Raw genomic sequence first — 19,392 nt, 5'->3', positions numbered from 1 at the left:
GAGCTCCTCTAGAATGACCGGTATCAGCAGCCCTAGCTCATCTCTTCGAAACAGGCGCACCACCTTGGGATCATCACCGTCAGTCGCCTGGACCGCCCCCGGGTTGGCCGGCTGAGGGTGAAGCTCAGGATCCTCTTCCTGTCCATCATCAGCCGGTATCGGGGGCACTGGATCGTCGTCCAATGAGTCCGATTGAGAAGACTTCCCGAGAACGGAGAGGACGCTTCGGCTTGGGGGCATCCGCCCCCTCCGACTGCCTGGTCCGTTTCCATGAAGAAGACTCCCGGGGCAACCTGGAGCGCGACCTCCGCCCAGATCTGCGAGCCTTGAAGAACTTGGGCATCATATCCACAAAGTGGGAGGAGAACGAGGAAGAAGAACCATCCGACTCCAGATCCTCATCTGAGGAACCCCCGGTTGGAGCTACCGGCCCCATGCCCCCACCAGGAGCAGCCGGCCTCGGGGAGAGCGGAGGAGGAGAAGACCCATCAGCCAGCGCATCCAGCGCTGTCTTTTCCTGGTCCCGGAAGGTCGCTAACAGAGCCTCCTAACCAGCACTGAGCTGGAATGGAGCCGGTGGAGCCGGGTCTTTTTCCCTAAAATCAGGCCTCTGGGGCTCCCGACGCGATCTGGAGCCTTGCCCAGGCTCTTTCCCAGTAAATCCTGGGAGGAGCCTTCCCCCCCCCGGAGAGACAGGCTGTGCAGACCCCAGCGCGGGAAATCCGCGCGCGTGCACTGCCACCAGCAGAGCAGGCTGCACCACGCGAAAAAAGAACCGCGGAGTTCGGAGCGATTTCCCGGTAAGTAGGCCACACCATGCGGCAAAGCCCTGGGCTCGATTTTTTGAGTACCCGAAAAAAGAACAGTGGCATTCGGCGCGATTTCCCGGTCCCCCCGGGCCGAAAAAACGGCGCAAACGGAGCGAACACCCGGTCGGCGGAGGCCCTAACTCCAGGCAAGTACAAAAAATGAATTTTAAAAAATTGAAACTTTACCTTAAACTGAAGAAAATGGCAGGCTGGGCGAGGATGAGTGGCCAAGACCCCCGGCATCACCTCGAACCACGGCAGAAGTAGGGTCCCCAACCCTCTGCTCTGCAGCCTCAAATACCAGGGGGGATGGTCCCACCAGGACCTGACAACCCCCTGGGAGGCTAAATGCTGCACTGCCTTTTTTTTTTTTTTTTTCCCAAATGAAAGGAACCCTACCAAGATCCCTAACCTGAAGAACAACAGCAGCACTAAGCTAAAGAACCAACTCCCTAACTTAGCACCACCGAGAGACACTAGGCTTTGCACCTCCACCATCTGCTGGAGACAGAAGAATACTGGGAGATACTAGGTGGCACCTCAGGGGTATAGGACAGAGTCCGCAAAGTCGTCTTCTGTCTCCATCTGCTGGTGGGGAGGCAAAACCCAGCTGTCCTGGACTGATCCGGGTACGTACAGGGAACCATAAATTTTGTAGTGATGGATGTCATTCTCCCAAATTCATAAGTCCAAGTAGAGCTACTGGAGTGGTAAAAGCTACATGCACAGAAAGGATGTTTTCAACATAATGACTGATACTTCACTTTCAATGCATATCCAGCATAGCTCTCTGCTTCAACGGCAGGGGGGAATGAAGAAAAGGGGATCTATACAGACAACAACCAAGGACTGAATTACATAGTCTGGGTAAACAAATAAGCATGGGTATAGCTTGCTTATTGTGGCGGTTAATACCCCTAACTAATTAAGCTATTTCACTTAGATGCAGTTCCAACACTGCTCTCTACATTAAGGGCGGGGGTGGAAGGAAAATACAACCAAAAGATTACTAAGGGCCAAGAGTAACTGATAAGTATGAGAAAAAAAACAAAGTGTGAAAACTTGCTGGGCAGACTGGATGGGCCGTTTGGTCTTCTTCTGCTGTCATTTCTATGTTTGTATGTACTTGTTTCCAAAACTTTTGTATATTCACACAAGACCAGAAAGAATGACCCAATGTACCAACCTCCACCTTACATTTCAAACACAAATCAGAATCAGTTAAACCAGCTCGGTATATTTGTTTTTATGAGATGCATGCTCTGGATAGAATTTTAAATTGCATAGAAACATAGAATGATGGCAGAAAAGAACCAAATGATCCATCCAGTCTGTCCAGCAAGCTTTTGATTGTAACCACTGGACATACAAGCCACCTTTATTATTTATTTATTTATTTATTTATTTATTTAGAGAGTCTTCTATACCGACATTAGTCGAAACATCACATCAGTTTACATCGAACTGTAGGACGGAAATTACAAAAAACAAGGGAAAGGGTGGGGGGTACAAAGAACCAAAAGGAAAGCAAGAAAGCATAGGAACAAATCAACAAGTGAACTATCAAGTCTTAAGAACAAAATCAGTCAAGTTCAGATCGGTATAACATCACAAATCAATAGTCGTCAAGGATTTTGGGGAAAGGCTTGTTTGAATAGCCAAGTCTTAAGTTGGGCTCTGAATTTTATGATGCATGGTTCAAGTCTGAGGTGGGTCAGGAGTGAGTTCCAGTGCATAGGTCCAGCAATGGAGAGCGCCCGATCCCTCGTAGATGTGAGGTGCGCTTTCTTTAGGGAGGGCACGTGGAGGGACCCTTTGTTTGTGGTCCTCGTCGGTCGAGTCGGGCATGCAAATTGGAGGGGGTCGACGAGCCAGTTGGAGTTATGTGAATATAAGGCTTTATGGATAATGGTCAGGGATTTATAGAGGATACGGGAGAGAATAGGGAGCCAATGTAGGTCCTTTAGGATCGGGGAGGTATGGTCATATTTGCGAGCGTTGGAGAGGGTTCTGGCTACAGCGTTCTGCAGCATTTGGAGGGGCTTTAAGGAGGAGTAGGGTAAGCCAAGAAAGAGGGAGTTACAGTAATCCATCTTGGATGCAAGAGTAGCCTGGATGACCGTACGGAAGTCACTGGCGTGAAGTAGAGGTTTCAGGTTTTTTAAGACATTTAGTTTGTAGAAACCCTCTGAGTATGGCATTTATATGTTTTTTGAGGTTCAGTTGCTGGTCGATTAGGACTCCCAGGTTCCTTGCGCAGGACTGCACGCGAAGAATCTTGTCAACGGGGTCATTTGTGAGGGGTTAGTAAGGAGGTGTTGGGAGATGAGGAGCAGTTCAGTTTTGGATGTGTTTAGAGCCAGATGGAGAATGGTAAGGTATTGATGGCGGCAAGATAATTTCCCCAGGATTCAAGGGCGTCGGATAGGGAGCCTTGAATGGGTATGATGATTTGCACGTCATCAGCGTAGAGAGAATTTGAGGCCGAGTTCTGATAAACGTTTGCACAAAGGGGTGAGGTAGATGTTTTAAAGAGTAGAAGAAAGGGAGGAGCCTTGAGGGACTCCTTGGGAGAGGGCGTAGTGGGTGGACTCAGCATTGCCTACTTTCACAGTGTCTAGGTAGAATGAGAACCACTTAAGGGCTGTGCCGGAAAGGCCAATGTCATTTAGGCGGGAAAGAAGGTGGTTGTGATTTATAGTATCGAAAGCTGCCGAAATGTCCAGCAGAGCAAGAATGTAGCTATGACCTTGATCCATTCCCCTAAGTAAGTGGTCGGTCAAGGAGAGTAAGAAGGTCTCAGTGTTGAGATATTTGCGGAAGCCGAATTGGGAGGAGTGGAGAAGGTTGTGGGTTTCAAGGAATTCTGTAAGTTGCGAGTTGACGACCTTCTCCATGACTTTTGAGATGAATGGGAGATTGGAGATGGGGCGAAAGTTGGCAGGGTCCTTGGGATCTAGTGAAGGTTTTTTGAGCAGGGGTTTGACCACAGCATGCTTGAGTGAATCGGGGACAATGCCTGAGGAGAGGGAGCAGTTGAGAACATCAGCAATGGGTTTAGAGATGGTGTCAGATATGGTGAGGAGGGCTTTGGTGGGGATAGTATCTGAGGGGTGAGTTGAAGGTTTCATCTTTTTAAGGATTGATGCGATTTCAGTGGATGAGACAAGGTCAAGGTTGTTAAAGGAGGCCGAGGGTGTGGCAGCGCTTGTGGTAACAGGGAGCGAATGGGGTATAGGGGGAAATCGGAGAATGTTTGCAATTTTGTCATGAAAGTAGCGTGCCAGTTCTTCACATTTGCTGCTGGCTTCGCTGTCAGGAATAGGGGGAGATGTGTATTTGATAAGGGTAGACACATAGGTGAAGAGGGCTTTAGGGTTATATTTGTAGTCGTGGATTCTATGTCTTAGAAGTCTCGTTTGGCTTTGAGGGTAGCTAGCCTGTAGAGATGTAGTGAGGATTTGAATAGGGACGCTTTTTGAGGGGATGGGTCTTTTCGCCATGTACGTTCTTTTTACCTGAGCTCATATTTCATTTGTTTGAGGTCTAAGGAGTACCATGGGTTTTGCTTTTTTGCAGATGGTTTAATTTCATGTGTGGTGATAGGGCACAGTTTGTTTGCGATATCTAAGGTGATGTGGCTCCAAGAATCTAGGGCTGTGTTCAGGGTTGAGCAGTCGAGTTTCAACGAGGAACTAGCAATGGCTGAAGTGAGGTCCTCACTAGGGCAGGATTTTCTGTAGATAATAGATGTGGTGGTGGGGGGGGGGGGGGTCACAAGATTTGGGTGTCTTTATGGAGAGGGAGGATTTGACAATAGCTTGATCAGACCAAGTCAGGGCCCTTATTGGTTGCTGTTCAAATTTAATTCCCTGTTCCCTTTTGCCATTGAAGCAGAGAGCAATGTTGGAGTTGTAACAAGAGCATAAAGGCTTATTGATTAAAGGTAGTAACCGCCATATCAGCAAGTTACTCCTATGCTTATTTGTTTTCCCAGACTGTGCAATTCAATGTCGTTGTTGGTTGCTGTCTGAATCTAATTCCCCTTTTCCTCTTTTTCTCGTTGCCTTTGAAGCAGAGAGCAATGACGGAGTTGCATCAATAGCATAAGGGCTTATTGGTTAAGGGTAGTAACTACCACACCAGCATGTTACTCCATGCACTCTTTTCTTCATTCCCCCTCCTCTAGCCTTAAGGGATCCACAGTGTTTATCCCATTCCCGTTTGAAATCTTTTACAGTTCATGTTTTCACAACTTCCTCCAGAAGGGCATTCCAGGCATCCACCACCTTTTCTGTTAAGAAATATTTCCTGACATTGGTTCTGAGTTGTTCTCCCTGGAGTTTCATTTTGTGACCCCTAGTTCTACTGATTTGTTTCCAACAGAAAAGGTTTGTCATTGATTGTGCATGATTAAAGTCTGTATCATATCTCCCCTGTACCTCCTCTCCTCCAGGGTATACATATTTAGGACCTTCGACCTCTCCTCATAAGTCATTTGATGGAGACCATCACCATTTTGGTCGCCCTTCTCTGGACCGCCTCCATCCTGTCTCTGTCCCTTTTGAGATACGGTCTCCAGAACTGAACACAGTACTCCAGGTGAGACCTCACTAAGGACCTGTACAAGAGGATTATTACCACCTTTTTCTTACTGGTTATTCCTCTCTCTATGCAGCCCAGCATTCTTCTGGCTTTAGCAATCATCTTGTTACATTGCTTCGCCATCTTCAGATCACTAGACACTATCACCCCAAGGCCTCTCTCTTGTTCTGTGCACAACAACCCTTCACCCCCCCCCCCCCCCCCCCCCCCATCACATACAACTTTTTTGGATTACCCCACCCCAGATGCATGACTCTTCTTGGCACTGAATCCCAGCTGCCCTATCTTCGCCCACCGTTCAAGCTTTCTTAAATCATGTCTCATCCTCGCTACTCCTTCCGGCGTGTCCACTCTGTTGCAGATTTTAGTGTCATCCACAAATAGACAAATTTTACCTTCTATCCCTTCCGCAATGTCGCTCACAAAGATATTGAACAGAACCAGTCCCAACACCAATCCTTGTGCATTTCTCTCATCTGCATATTTTGTGTGATTTTGGAGATAAATCCAAAGCAAGCAGTAAAAAACAGAGATCTTTATGTGTAATTCCTGATTCTACTTGGACCACAAACACTCCAGCAAGAACTCAGGAAGTTTAGCCTGCAACGTGTAATGAAAGGATAAAGTAAGCCTTCCAGGGTCTTCCAGATCAAACCAATCCTGCATTTCCTATCATGTAGCAGATGGACTCAAAACAAGTGGGTATAGTGTGCTCGTGCTAGCAGTTGGAGACGGATCTGACGTCAGCACGGGTACATATACCCCCACAGGAAGTGCAGCAACTCAGTAATTTCCGTCTCCAAAGCAGTTTGGAGCTACCTCACGCTCGCTGAGCGTTGTTTTCCAAATTCTAACGACTAAACTTCATAGAAGAATCCTATCTGAAGACGAACCCCGCACTCCTGCGGAGATACCATTTGGTCCCTCCCCCAGTTGAGTTTCCCGAGGTGATTTCCGTGGTCCCTCGGAGGTAAGAGCCTAGGTCCGGTGGCCGATTCGCGGCAGGGACCTAGGCCCCGAGTGAGAAGGGCTCGGGCGCGGCACAGGCAGCCTCGGTCCCGGTGCGGACTTGGCCCCCGAGCGAGACGAGTTCGGGCGCGGCCTAGAGGCAGCGGGTGCACTTCCTTGAGCGCGGCAGTGAAGGTACTCACCCTCTACCCCCGCAGCCGGAGACCGCCCGGGTCGCAGCCGGGAAGCGCCAAAGACAAGGTAAGGCGTACATCTTTACTTGTGGGTCTCCGAGGAAGCGAGGATTAGCGGGGTCTGCCTACGTGGCAGCCCGCCAAGGAGGTCGTCATCTTGCCTGCCTGCTCGCCATCACCATTTCCCTGGTTCGTCGCCTCGCTCTAGCGCTCAGGCCAGACTGAGCGCACGGGCGATGGGCGCATATGTTGGGCGCCTGAAAATAATTGGGCGCATATCGGATAGAGGTGCACATCGAAGACACCTTGATAGGCGCACGTTGATGAGCACACGTTGCTAAGCGCATGTTGATAGGCGCACGTTGCTACGCACACATTCATAGGCGCACGCTGATAGGCGCACAATCATAAGCGCACGTTCATAGGCGCACGTTGCTAAGCGCACGTTCATAGGCGCATGTTGATGAGTGCACATTGATAGGCGCATGGTGATAGGCGCACGTTCATAGGCGCACGGTCATAAGTGCATGTTGATAAGCGCACGTGGATAGGCGCACATCTTCGCACATCTTATAAAGCGCATAGAGATAAGAGACGCTATGGAGCGTACGAGAGCCCATGCGTCCGCAGAGTCGGCACCTCCAGAATCAGGTATAAGAGCTCTAGGCCTCTGCTCAGCATGCAACCTCAGAGCCACACAGAGCGAGGAAGCAGACTCCCTATGTGCCCAATGTGAGGAGGCCCTGGGAGTTCCAGGCTAGGGCCGGTCCCAGACCAGCGTACTTGCCAGATCCTCAGGGAATACCCCGGACCTAGCAGGCAGCGGTGGGCAGCCAGGGAACCCGAGAGACCTGGTGCCCCTGAGGCTAGAACCTGCTTCGCTTTCCTGGGTGGAATTATTCAAGGAGATTCATGCCTTTGTCAAGATGCAGTCTGATCCCCGAACAGACCCATACGTACCAGAGGATCCCGCCCCTGGACTCTCAAGGCCTAGGCACGGCCACTCGCCACCCGGAAGCCCCACTTATGGGGATTCAGATTGTTTGGAGGAAGAGGGCGAGCCCTCCGAGGAGGGAAAGCTTCCTTCGGGGGTAGAACCATATCGAACCATGAGACGCTTCTTTCTGAAAGAGGATCTCCCAGACCTGGTCTCTCAATGCCTGTCGGAGCTGGCTATCCCGGGCCAAGGCACCCCAGGGGAACCCAGGATGAACCCTCTGCTAGAGGGCCTGCGCCAATCAGCTCACCATTTTCCCCTCCTAAAGCAGCACAACAGCTAATCGATCTGGAATGGAATGCACTGGAGGCCTCATTCAAAGGGGGTCGGGCCTTGTCTGGCATGTACCCCCTGGACCCAGCAACCAAGGAGCTGCTGGCGTGCCCTAAGGTAGACGCCATAGTTTGCGCAATTGTGAAGCGCACCACCATTCCGGTGGAGGGGAGAGCGGCCCTCAAGGATGCACATAACCGGCGCATGGACGCCATTCTGAAACAAGCCTTTGAGGTGGCAGCCATGTCCCTACGAATTGCGACCTGCTGCACCGTGGTGATGCGTTCCTGTTTATCACAAGCTAGGAACAACACCCCGGGAGAGGAAATGGAATCAGCTCTCTCGTTCCTCACTGACGCAGCCTCCGACCTTGTCCGTACGGCAGCCAAGGGAGTGTCATCCTCAGTGGCAGCCAGGAGACAGCTCTGGCTACGAAATTGGTCGGCCGACTCCTCCTCCAAGACACGCCTCACAAGAATGCCCTTTAAGGGATCCCTCCTGTTCGGCAGCGACCTCGAGAAACTGGCTAATAAATGGGGCGCCTCTCCATTACCCCGTCTACCAGAGGACAGGTTAAGGAGGAGCCAGCGCCATTTTCCTAGGTCATCCAGAGGTAGAAGCTCTCAGCACTTCAACCCTTACAGGACTCGCTACCAAGCACCTCGTTCTCAGACCAGGAACCAGTCCTTTCGGACCAAGCACAACAAGAGGAGAACCGGCTCGGGTTCAGGTCCCGGCCGCACACCACAATGAGAATCAGCTGACCCATCTGGGGGAAGAAGCCATAGAGGGCAGGCTAACCCTATTCTACCGCAGGTGGGTCGAGATTACCTCGGACCAGTGGGTCCTCGCCATCATCCGAGAAGGGTATTACCTGGACTTTCTTCGGCTCCCTCCGGACAACTTTGTGGAATCTCCTTGTCCACCCCTCAAGAGGGCGGCACTGGAAGCTACCTTGCGGAGGCTCCTGTCCCTGAACGCCATAATCCCAGTGCCTGCATGGGAGATAAATTCTGGGCATTATTCCATTTATTTCATAGTACCCAAGAAAGAGGGCACTTTCAGGCCCGTCCTGGACCTCAAGTCAGTCAACCGACACCTACGGGTCCCCGGTTTTCGCATGGAAACTCTGCGGTCAGTCAAAGTGCAATACAACCAGGGGAGTTTCTCACATCCCTGGATCTGTCAGAAGCCTACTTGCATATCCCAATCCATCGGGATCATCAGCGATACTTACGCTTCAAAGTCCTGAGCCAACACTTCCAGTTCCGAGCTTTATCCTTCGGGTTAGCCACCGCGCCGCGGACCTTTACCAAGGTCATAGTAGTAGTGGCGGCGTCACTCAGGAAGGAAGGAATTCTCGTCCATCCCTACCTGGACGATTGGCTGATCAGGGCAAAGTCACCGGAGGAGAGCCACCAGGCAACCAACAGAGTTATATCTCTTCTGGAAAGCCTAGGATGGGTAGTCAACATAAACAAGAGTTCCCTACAGCCTTCCCAGTCGCTGGAATACCTAGGGGTCCGATTCGACACCCAGGAAGACAAGGTCAGCCTGACCTCCAAGAGAAGATCAAAGCTCCGGAGTCGTCTGCAGGCCCTGCTGAGCGCCACCCGGTCCACAGCTTGGGATTACCTACAGGTCCTCGGCCTCATGGCATCCACTCTGGAGGTGGTACCATGGGCGCGGACTCATATGAGACCATTACAACGTGCCCTCCTATCCTGGTGGAGCCCACAATCACAGAACTACACCATACACCTACCTCTACCAGCCAGAGTGTGGAATCAGCTACGGTGGTGGTTGCAGCCCGGCCACACGAGCCGGGGGTCGAAAATGTCCTCCCCAACCTGGACCCTGCTCACTACAGATGCCAGCCTGAATGGATGGGGAGCACACTGCGAAGAACTAACCGCCCAAGGGCGGTGGAACAAAGAAGAGTCGGGGTGGAACATCAACCGACTAGAAGCACAGGCAGTCAGGCTAGCCTGCCTGCGATTTGCCCACAGGCTTCGAAACAGGGCAATCAGAGTGATGTCGGACAACGCCACCACGGTGGCATACATCAACCGACAGGGCGGAACCAGAAGCTGACAGGTATCCTTAGAAATAACCCCCCTGATGGCTTGGGCGGAGGCGAATCTCCAGGACATCTCCGCCGTCCACATCGCCGGGAAGGACAACACCACGGCAGACTTCCTCAGCAGAGAAAACCTAAACCCGGGGGAATGGCAGCTGTCGCCCACAGCTTTCCAGATGATTGTGGATCAGTGGGGGACTCCGGGCATGGACCTACTAGCGGACAGGTCCAACGCTCAAGTACCCAGATACTTCAGTCGCAGACGAGATCCTCTCTCCCACGGGATCGACGATCTGGTACAGCCATGGCCTCAGGGGATCCTGCTATACGCTTTTCCTCCTTGGCCCCTGCTGGGCGCCATTATACACAAGATTCAGCGGCATAGAGGCCTAGTTCTTCTAGTGGCCCCGGACTGGCCAAGAAGACCCTGGTACGCAGACATGAGAAGACTGCTGGCAGGGAATCCACTACCCCTGCCTCCACACAGGGACCTGCTGCGGCAAGGTCCCATTCTCCACGAGGATCCAGCTCAATTCTCTCTTACGGTCTGGCCATTGAGAGGACTAGACTGAAGAAAAGGGGATACTCAGGGCCGGTAATAGATACACTCCTCCGAGCACGCAAGTTCTCCACATCACTAACATATAGAAGGATCTGGAGAGTATTTGAAGCCTGGTGCGACACTCACAGCACCAGTCCACATGCCGCTAAAATCCCTATCATTTTGGATTTCCTGCAAGATGGACTTCAGAAGGGTCTGTCCCTCAATTCCATCAAGGTTCAGGTAGCAGTGCTATCCTGCTATGGTCCCAGGAGTGACGGCAACAGCATTGCCACACACCCAGACATTTCACGTTTCCTGAAAGGAGTCATACACATTCGCCCGCCACTGAAGTGGCCAGTGCCCCTGTGGAACCTCAAACTAGTTTTGGAATTTCTAGCGGGACCCGCCTTCAGACCCCTTCGAGGCCTATCCCTCAGTTTGTTAACCTTGAAGATGGTGTTCCTGTTGGCCGTATGCTCAGCACGCTGCATCTCAGAGTTACAAGCGCTGTCCTGCCGTGATCCGTTTCTCAAAATCACTCCAGAGGCTATCCATCTTCGCACGGTTCCTTCCTTCTTACCCAAAGTAGTCTCACACTTCCACCTCAACCAAACCATATCCTTGCCAACCACGGAAGGTTTGAAGAAGTCGGAAGAAGGTCGAATACTGCGCCATCTCTACATCGGCAGGCTGCTGTCCAGATACCTGGAAATGTCAGAAGTGGTACGAAAGACGGACCACCTGTTCGTCCTTCACAGCGGGAAGAAGCAAGGGGAAGCGGCCTCACGGGCAACCATCGCCCGCTGGATCAAAGAAGTTATCAAGGCGGGCCTTCGTAGAAGCGGGAAAACCACCACCTCTACGGGTCAAGGCTCACTCTACCAGAGCGCAGGCGGCCTCCTGGGCAGAAACTTGGATGCTGTCGCCGGCAGAGATATGTAAAGCGGCAACGTGGTCCTCCCTCCATACCTTCTCCAGATTCTACCGTCTGGATGTCCAGGCCAGGGAGGACACAGCATTTGTGAGGGCAGTCCTAAACGGACCTCAGGCAGCCTCCCACCCAGTCCGGGAGTAGCTTTTGTACATCCCATACAACACAAGAACACACAACACAAGACCACACACAATAAAAGAAGGCTTATTCCGATCCCCACGTTCACTCGCAAACAAGCCATTAGTCTCTCACTCATTTCCATCATATTGTTCAACGCCCAATCCCTCCAGAAGAAAACCCATCTCCTACATGACATTCTAACTGACTCCAAACCAGAAATATGTGCCGTAACTGAAACCTGGTTTAAACAACATGACACTCCCCTCATCAACCAACTACCCACAGACGACTACGACTTATTCTCAATCCCACGTAAAAAGAAGAGAGGCGGTGGCCTACTCTTAGCTGTAAAAAAGGATCTCCAATTTCTATCCCAGAAGTGCGATCTCCCAAAACAGTACGAAGTAGGCTTTTTTAAATCTAAGTCTCTTCAAATCTGTCTCATTTACACCCCCCCCCAGGTCTACTAGAGAAAGACTCATCCCCCTCATTGAATTCTTTGCTAATTCCCTCTCTGCTGACATACCCATGATTCTCCTTGGAGACTTTAACTTACACGTGGACGCCCTCCCACAATCACCGGCCTGTGAAGCTTTAATTTCTTCCCTCGAAGCTATGGGTTTCAATCAAATTGTTCACTCCCCTACACACAAAGCTGGCCACACCCTAGATCTGATCTTCATCAACTCACCCATCAACATAAGCAACCCCCCATCTTGCCTGACAGTCCCCTGGTCTGATCACTCCTTGATCCTTACTAACCTCACCCTTCCACAATGTTCCCCCACTTTACCTTGCCAGCCCATATCATTTAAATACCGCAAAACCTGCAATGTGGACACTATCACACAAGCATGCTCTGACATAGACAGTCAAATCGACCTCTCTTCCCCAGACAATGCCTTCTCCTCTTGGATTAACATCACCCGAAACATTGCCAACAAGCATTGCCCAATAACAAAAACCCTAAACCCGAACCGCAGAAACAGAAAACCCTGGTACACACATGATCTCAAAATTCTTAAAACCCAGCTCAGAGCTGCAGAAAGGTGTTGGCACAAACACCATTCATCCGCAGCCAAGACCAAATATTACCAACGCATGCACGAATATAGAAATGCCATCCTCCATACTAAGCGCGAATACTTTGCCAAAAAAATTCACGGTCTTCAACATAACCCCAAGGCCCTTTTCACTATGGTTGCAGACCTTACCGCTCCCTCTCACTCCCTACAACGAGCAACATCATCCAAGAACCGATGCAACGATTTAGCACACTTCTTCAGAGATAAAGTTGCATCCATCTCTGCACACTTTTCCCACAATAGCAACAATGTGCCTCTTCCTTTTATCAGCACCGTAGCAACTCTGTCCTCTTTCGACTCGTCTTCCTCCCTGGAAATCGAGAACATCTTAAAAAAGATGAAACCCTCCTCTCATCCCTCTGAAACTATCCCCTCTAAGCTACTACTATCTATTCCCAAAGTTATCGCCAAACCTCTATCCAACATCCTCAACTGCTCCCTAGAGCAAGGCACAGTACCTATCTCTCTCAAACAAGCAGTAGTGAAACCGCTACTCAAAAAACCCAATCTTGATCCTGACACATTGTCCAATTACAGACCTGTTTCCAATCTACCCCTACTAGCCAAAATTCTTGAAAAACTAGTTAACTCTCGCCTTTCTCTCCACCTTGAACAACATAACATTCTCCCATCAACCCAACACGGTTTCAGGAAGCATTTAAGTACCGAAACCCTGCTACTCTCTCTTTCTGACACCCTTATCAGAGGCACAGACTCAGGATCCTCCTATCTGATTGCCATGCTAGACATTTCTGCTGCGTTTGACACCGTCAATCACTCTATCCTCCTCAACATCCTCAGAAGTATTGGGATCTCTGGTAACGCACTCTCCTGGATACAATCCTATCTCCAAAATCGCTCTTTCACTGTCCTAGTTGATAACAATGAATCTGAACCTATCAGTCTCCTGCAAGGTGTTCCCCAGGGCTCTTCCCTCTCCTCTACTCTCTTTAATATCTACATGCTTCCCCTTACCACCCTTCTCTCAAACCTTCACATCAAGCATTTCATCTATGCAGACGATGTGCAAATTCTCTTCCCCTTTTCTGACTCCCTCCAAACTGCCCTACAAAACTGGGAATCCTGCCTTTCAGCCATTAACCAACTCCTCACAGACATGCACTTGGCTCTAAATCCTAACAAAACTGAACTTCTAATCATCTCTAATAAGGATCCCCTCCCAGCTATTCCACCTTCACACACATCTACTTCTTTTTCCGCACACACTCGCAACCTAGGTGTCCTCATTGATAACCATCTCACTTTCAAACCATTTATTAACTCTATCATAAAGGACTGCTACTTTAAGCTACAAATGATAAAAAAAACTCAGACCATTACTTCACTTTTCTGACTTTCGCACAGTTCTTCAGTCTCTTATCCTGCCTAAAATAGACTACTGTAACGCACTCCTCCTTGGCATCCCTTCAACACATACCAAACCATTACAACTTTTACAAAACTCTGCTGCATGTATACTGACAAACTCTAAAAAAAAAGAGACCACATAACTCCCACACTTATTGAGCTCCACTGGCTCCCAATACCCTCTAGAATACTCTACAAAGCGCTCTCCCTCATCCATAAAAGTCTGATAAATGATAACCTCAATTGGATCAACCCTCCCCTCCTCCCCCGTACTTCTAACAGACCTACACGCCCAGCCCTACAAGGAACCCTCTGTAATCAATCAATCAAATCAATCAAACTCTCATCCACCATGAGCAGAGCATTTTCCCTAGCTGGCCCCACTATATGGAACTCCTTACCGCATGAATTACGCATTGAGACCTCTACCCCTAAATTAAAAAAAAAACTCAAAACGTGGCTGTTCCAACAAGTTTACCCCCTTTCCCCCCCTCCCATGCTTAAAAATCTCCAACAACAAGCGAATAACAATCCGAGTAGCTGAACTGTTACCATTCCGCCGAATATGATTAAGAATTCTGTAAATATACTGTACCTGTCCGCCGAATATGATTAAGAATGGTTATCTTATTATATATACTGTACATTGTAGTCATGTTATTATAGTTCCATGTATTTATATTTACTCAGTTATTCGACTGTTACTTGTAAGGGCCACGCCCAAAAGTTAATTGTTTGATGTAAACCGATGCAATGTGCGAACGGTTATCGGTATAGAAGAGACTTTAAATAAACAAATAAATAAATAAATCCCACTTGTTTTGAGTTCATCTGCTACACGCTAGGAAATGTAGAGATTACTTACCTGATAATCTCGTTTTCCTTAGTGTATGCAGATGGACTCAGCATCCCGCCCGGCTGCTGGTAAACATGGGGATTCACCGATTCACGGTAAGCCATGTTTTCTTATATAGGGCATCCACCCTGCCGGGTGTCGACGCCTTCCGGTTGAGAACACTGGCAGTCTCCAGCTACTATCAATCAGTCAGGGTAATCCTGTTCATTTCATTGATCTGTCGGTCACACATATATCCATAAAGCTTTTGCAAGGAAGATTACTGAGTTGCTGCACTTCCTGTGGGGGTATATGTACCCGTGCTGACGTCAGATCCGTCTCCAACTGCTAGCACGAGCACACTATACCCACTTGTTTTGAGTCCATCTGCATACACTAAGGAAAACGAGATTATCAGGTAAGTAATCTCTACATTACTTCCCATCCCAAGTCCAAGCGTCTGTTTGACAATAATAAATGAACATGGTGATTAATTTGCAATTAGCTAAAAGTATCTATAGTCCTCTCCCACAATTTCTGCTGCAAGATATGAAATGGCAACAATTTCCCCCTGTCATCCAAAGATTGAGAAACAACCAATAAGCTACTCAATTCCTATTTCCTATAACTATGCCTGTCTATCCAAGGTTGAAAATTAAGATTACCTACGATAGGGAGGAAAGGAGATATGGAATTACTTAATTTAAATTTAGAAGTGAGTCAATGCCAGGACCTATGAGTCGAGAAGATCAAGACATGGTTCTTCAAATAGCGTGTTAGTTGAGAAGATTTATTTATTTATTTCAAACTTTTTATATACCGTTATAACAAATGAATTTGAACAAAACGGTTTACAATTATTTCAAAAGAATCAAAAGAAAAAAAAATTAAAATAGGAAATTAAAACAACTAAAACTACAGTGATAAAAAGTGAAAAATAAGCTAAAGGGGGAACCAGCAAAAACTAAGCACATATATACTATAGCTGCACGTCTCACCATTGCCCAAAGATGAAAATCTACTCAAATTCCAACGCTAGGAGAGATATTAACGAAGTTACAAGCTCACAGGTGCTTAGACTTTTTAACTGCGGTGCAGCATGAGAAAACGGCCAACCACATTCTGGTGTGGAAGCCGCTACGACCACCAGACGGTCATCATTGAGATTTATTGTTCTCTATCTTTCCTTTCTGGCGCCAACTTTACTTTGCATTACAAATGTACTCCATTTATGATAGCTTTTATTGATATATAGTGAGTACGACATGTTGAGTGGTTGTAATCCCCAGGGGTTATCTTTCTTTATTACTATTTGCATTTGCATTGTTAATTATCTTACCACTTATTGCTTCCTGTTTTCACTCTATGATTTGCACTGCATGTACTATCTTATGCCTCATTGTATTGGCTATTTCTCAAGATATGAAGGACCTGTACCACAGAAACAACCCACAAGAGACTGCATATATCACGATGTATGGGTCATTGCCTTTAAGGACTAAACTACCATTCTCACTAATTAAGGATGGACTCTGCATAAGCGAGGACTGGGGGGGGAGGGCTAGGGTAGAAGGGAAAAGGGTCATTAATGGTATTATAGACAACTTAAGTAAGAAAAGATTCACAAAACTCAAAGTTTATTTATTTGTTCATAGTTTATTGTTGTGTATTCTACAATCTTGACCTTGCTTTATGTAGTTCACAAAACTTAATAAAATATAAATATAAAAAAAAGTGAAAAATAAAATAGTAAAGTCAGAATAAAAATACATAGGTATCAATCAATATAAAATAAAACTCTGCATATTTTAATTAATATGAAGGTGGAAAGGATGTATATTAGCAGCTTCATATTGGTCATCACAGTGGCTTAAGGGTACTTCTTTTTAATCTCCCAACTGTTTTAAATTGTACAATGATTGTATAATCTCTGATATCTGGCATGCCTATCTCTCCCTGTTGTCCCAAACTCATCAGTTGCAATAAAGGCACTCTCGCTTCATCTCCTTTTCACAAAAAAGAAACCCCACAGTTCTCTGAAAAGCACAGATATCCTTTAAGCTCAACCCAAGAGGGAGAACATTCAAAATATAGATCCACTTAGGGAAGATTGTCATCTTAAACAATTGGATCCTGCCCCCCCCCCCCCAAAGATATAACTAAATGATTCCACTTCTGCAGAATAGTTTTAGTAACCGCTTGCAACTTAGCTACATTAAAAGAATGTAAAAGGAGCATGTCTTTGGTTAGCTAGATACCCAAATATTTCATATGTTGTGTGGTCCAGGTTAATGGAAATGAACTCTTCCAATCCCTAGGCCCCTATTCACCAATAGCCATGGCCTCCGGTTTATCTAAATTCAACTTCAGTCTAGCTTACTCTCCATAAGTAGCAAGCTCAGCCAACAAGACAGGCAAAGAAGTTTGCAGCCGACCAATATGTAGAAAGAGGTCATCTGCAAATGCCACAACTTTAAAAGTTCTAACCTTAATAGTAGTATCCATCCTGCAAAAGTCTGTAAATAAAGGGATCTAGGGATAACTACACAAAAATCAGGGGTGACAAAGGACAGCACTGTCTAGTGCCTCGATGCAAATTAAAATCTCACTTTAGGGTTAGTGTACAATATTTTAATGTTCTGTAAGATAGAGCCCTGCAATCCATATGCCTACAGAACAGCGAAAAGATACTCCCTATTAACTCGTTTCGGTGTCAAAACTAATGAATGAAGAATTCAAGTAATGCTGGAAGGAGTGTTCCATGGATGCTAAAACCTTAGTACATTTGTTGCTGCATATCTCCCTTTATTAAAACCCACTTGCTCTGGGGTGATCTAGGATGGTGATATCTTAGCCAGACAGTCAGCCATGATCTTAGCTAATAATTTTACATCAAAGTTCAATGAGGAGATTGGCCTGTGCACAGCCACAGATTAGGAAAATGGATGTTTGTTAATTGAGCATCCCTTTTCCTAACCCAACCGCTGGCACACTTTTTTTTTTTTTTTTTAATGTTCACCTTTTTGTTCCTCCAACTTAATATTGCCATGATATTAAGTTGGAGGACGTACTGAAAAGCAGGCAGGCATTAATTTCTGAGGGTAAAAATGTATGTGATAGGCGCACATTTTTTTTTTTTGCTTCAAGGGAGAATAGCTAATAGCCTCAACAACATGTGCTGAGTACTATTAGCTTTGGGGGGTGGTGGTGGTGTTGGGTGCAGGTTTTGGATGCACTAATTCCCTTATAGCATAAGGGGTTGTGGTGGCGCATCCAAAATTGCGCATCCAACCACGGGTTAACCAGTGCGCTTGGTTGGCTTCCCCATAAAACTCCTCAGTCTCCAACAGAGAATCAAACATCTTTCCCAGTGGCAAACAGACCTGATCAATCGGTAGTTTATAAAATTCACCTGTCAGGCCGTCTGGACCTGGAGTCTTATGTGGCAGGGAATTCTTGGGAAGAGAATATAATTCCATTAAACAAAGTGGAGCAATAGACTAGCCAGCATGTGCCTTGATTTGTTTCCAAATTGAAATAAGCAATATTTTAAATACCGCAGAGTCCACCGCCCTTGCATGTAAGAGACTGTTTAAGGCACTGTGTGTACCTTTGTACTCCTCCACCAAAACAATGTCAGAATTATTAAGCATCTTGTTTTTGCAGGACCATAGCTTTCTCTCCAGAGTTAGTATTTCCATATTTCGCTTACATGCATATAACTAATATAGCTAATTATGTCACCTTGTAAAACCGTCTTAGCGAGGTTCGCAAGTGCTGACCATTAAATTCAACAAACTCTTGCCATTTAACATTGTAGATATGAAGGAAACTCTGGGTCATTGGTCAAATTAGCAGGCATTATTCAACTATCCCGTCCCCTAGTGTTATGATTGTCCAAATCCGGAAGTGGATCCTTAGGCCGACCGACCCGGAGGGGACGGTCGGGAGGCAGACTCACACTGGGTAGATGAAGCTTCACCTGGAAACCCGTGACCCCTCCAGAGAAGCTGTGGAGGCCCGGGTCGCTAGGACTTAGGAGTCTTCACCCTAGAAGTCCGAGGTCCCCCCGGGAGGAGCCCGTAGGGACCCGGACCGCTGGGACTTAGGCGAAGAACTGAAGAAACCCAGGAACAGAGTGCGGACCGGAGATCAAGGCAGGTGGCGGACAAGCAGAAGTCAGGGTCGCAAACCAGGGGTCAGGGCAGGCAGCAGGCAAAACAGAAGTCAGGATCACGAACCAGAAGTCAAGGCAGGCGGCAGGCAAAACAGAAGTCAGGGTCACGAACCAGAAGTCAAGGCAGGCGGCAGGCAAAACAGAAGTCAGGGTCAGGCAGGTAGAATCCAAGACAGGCAGCAGAAATCAGGAACCGGGAAATCAGAAGGCAACTAGTACTTCGTAGAAAGAACCTCGTTGCAAGGCAATTTGAAAAGCCCTGGTCCCCGGTTTAAATCCCCTACCCCGGTGTCTGACGTCATCGGGGGCATGTCAGCACATCCGGGTGCTGACATTGAAAACGCGGGCCCCCGACGAGGGGCGGAGTCTTCAGCGGCGTCTCCCTCGTAGGGATGCTGCTGCCATGCGGCCTGGAGGGCCGCG

Source organism: Rhinatrema bivittatum, chromosome 5 (assembly GCF_901001135.1).
Source record: "Rhinatrema bivittatum chromosome 5, aRhiBiv1.1, whole genome shotgun sequence".
NCBI classification, from domain to species: Eukaryota; Metazoa; Chordata; class Amphibia; order Gymnophiona; family Rhinatrematidae; genus Rhinatrema; species Rhinatrema bivittatum.
This window is presented reverse-complemented; position numbering follows the sequence as displayed.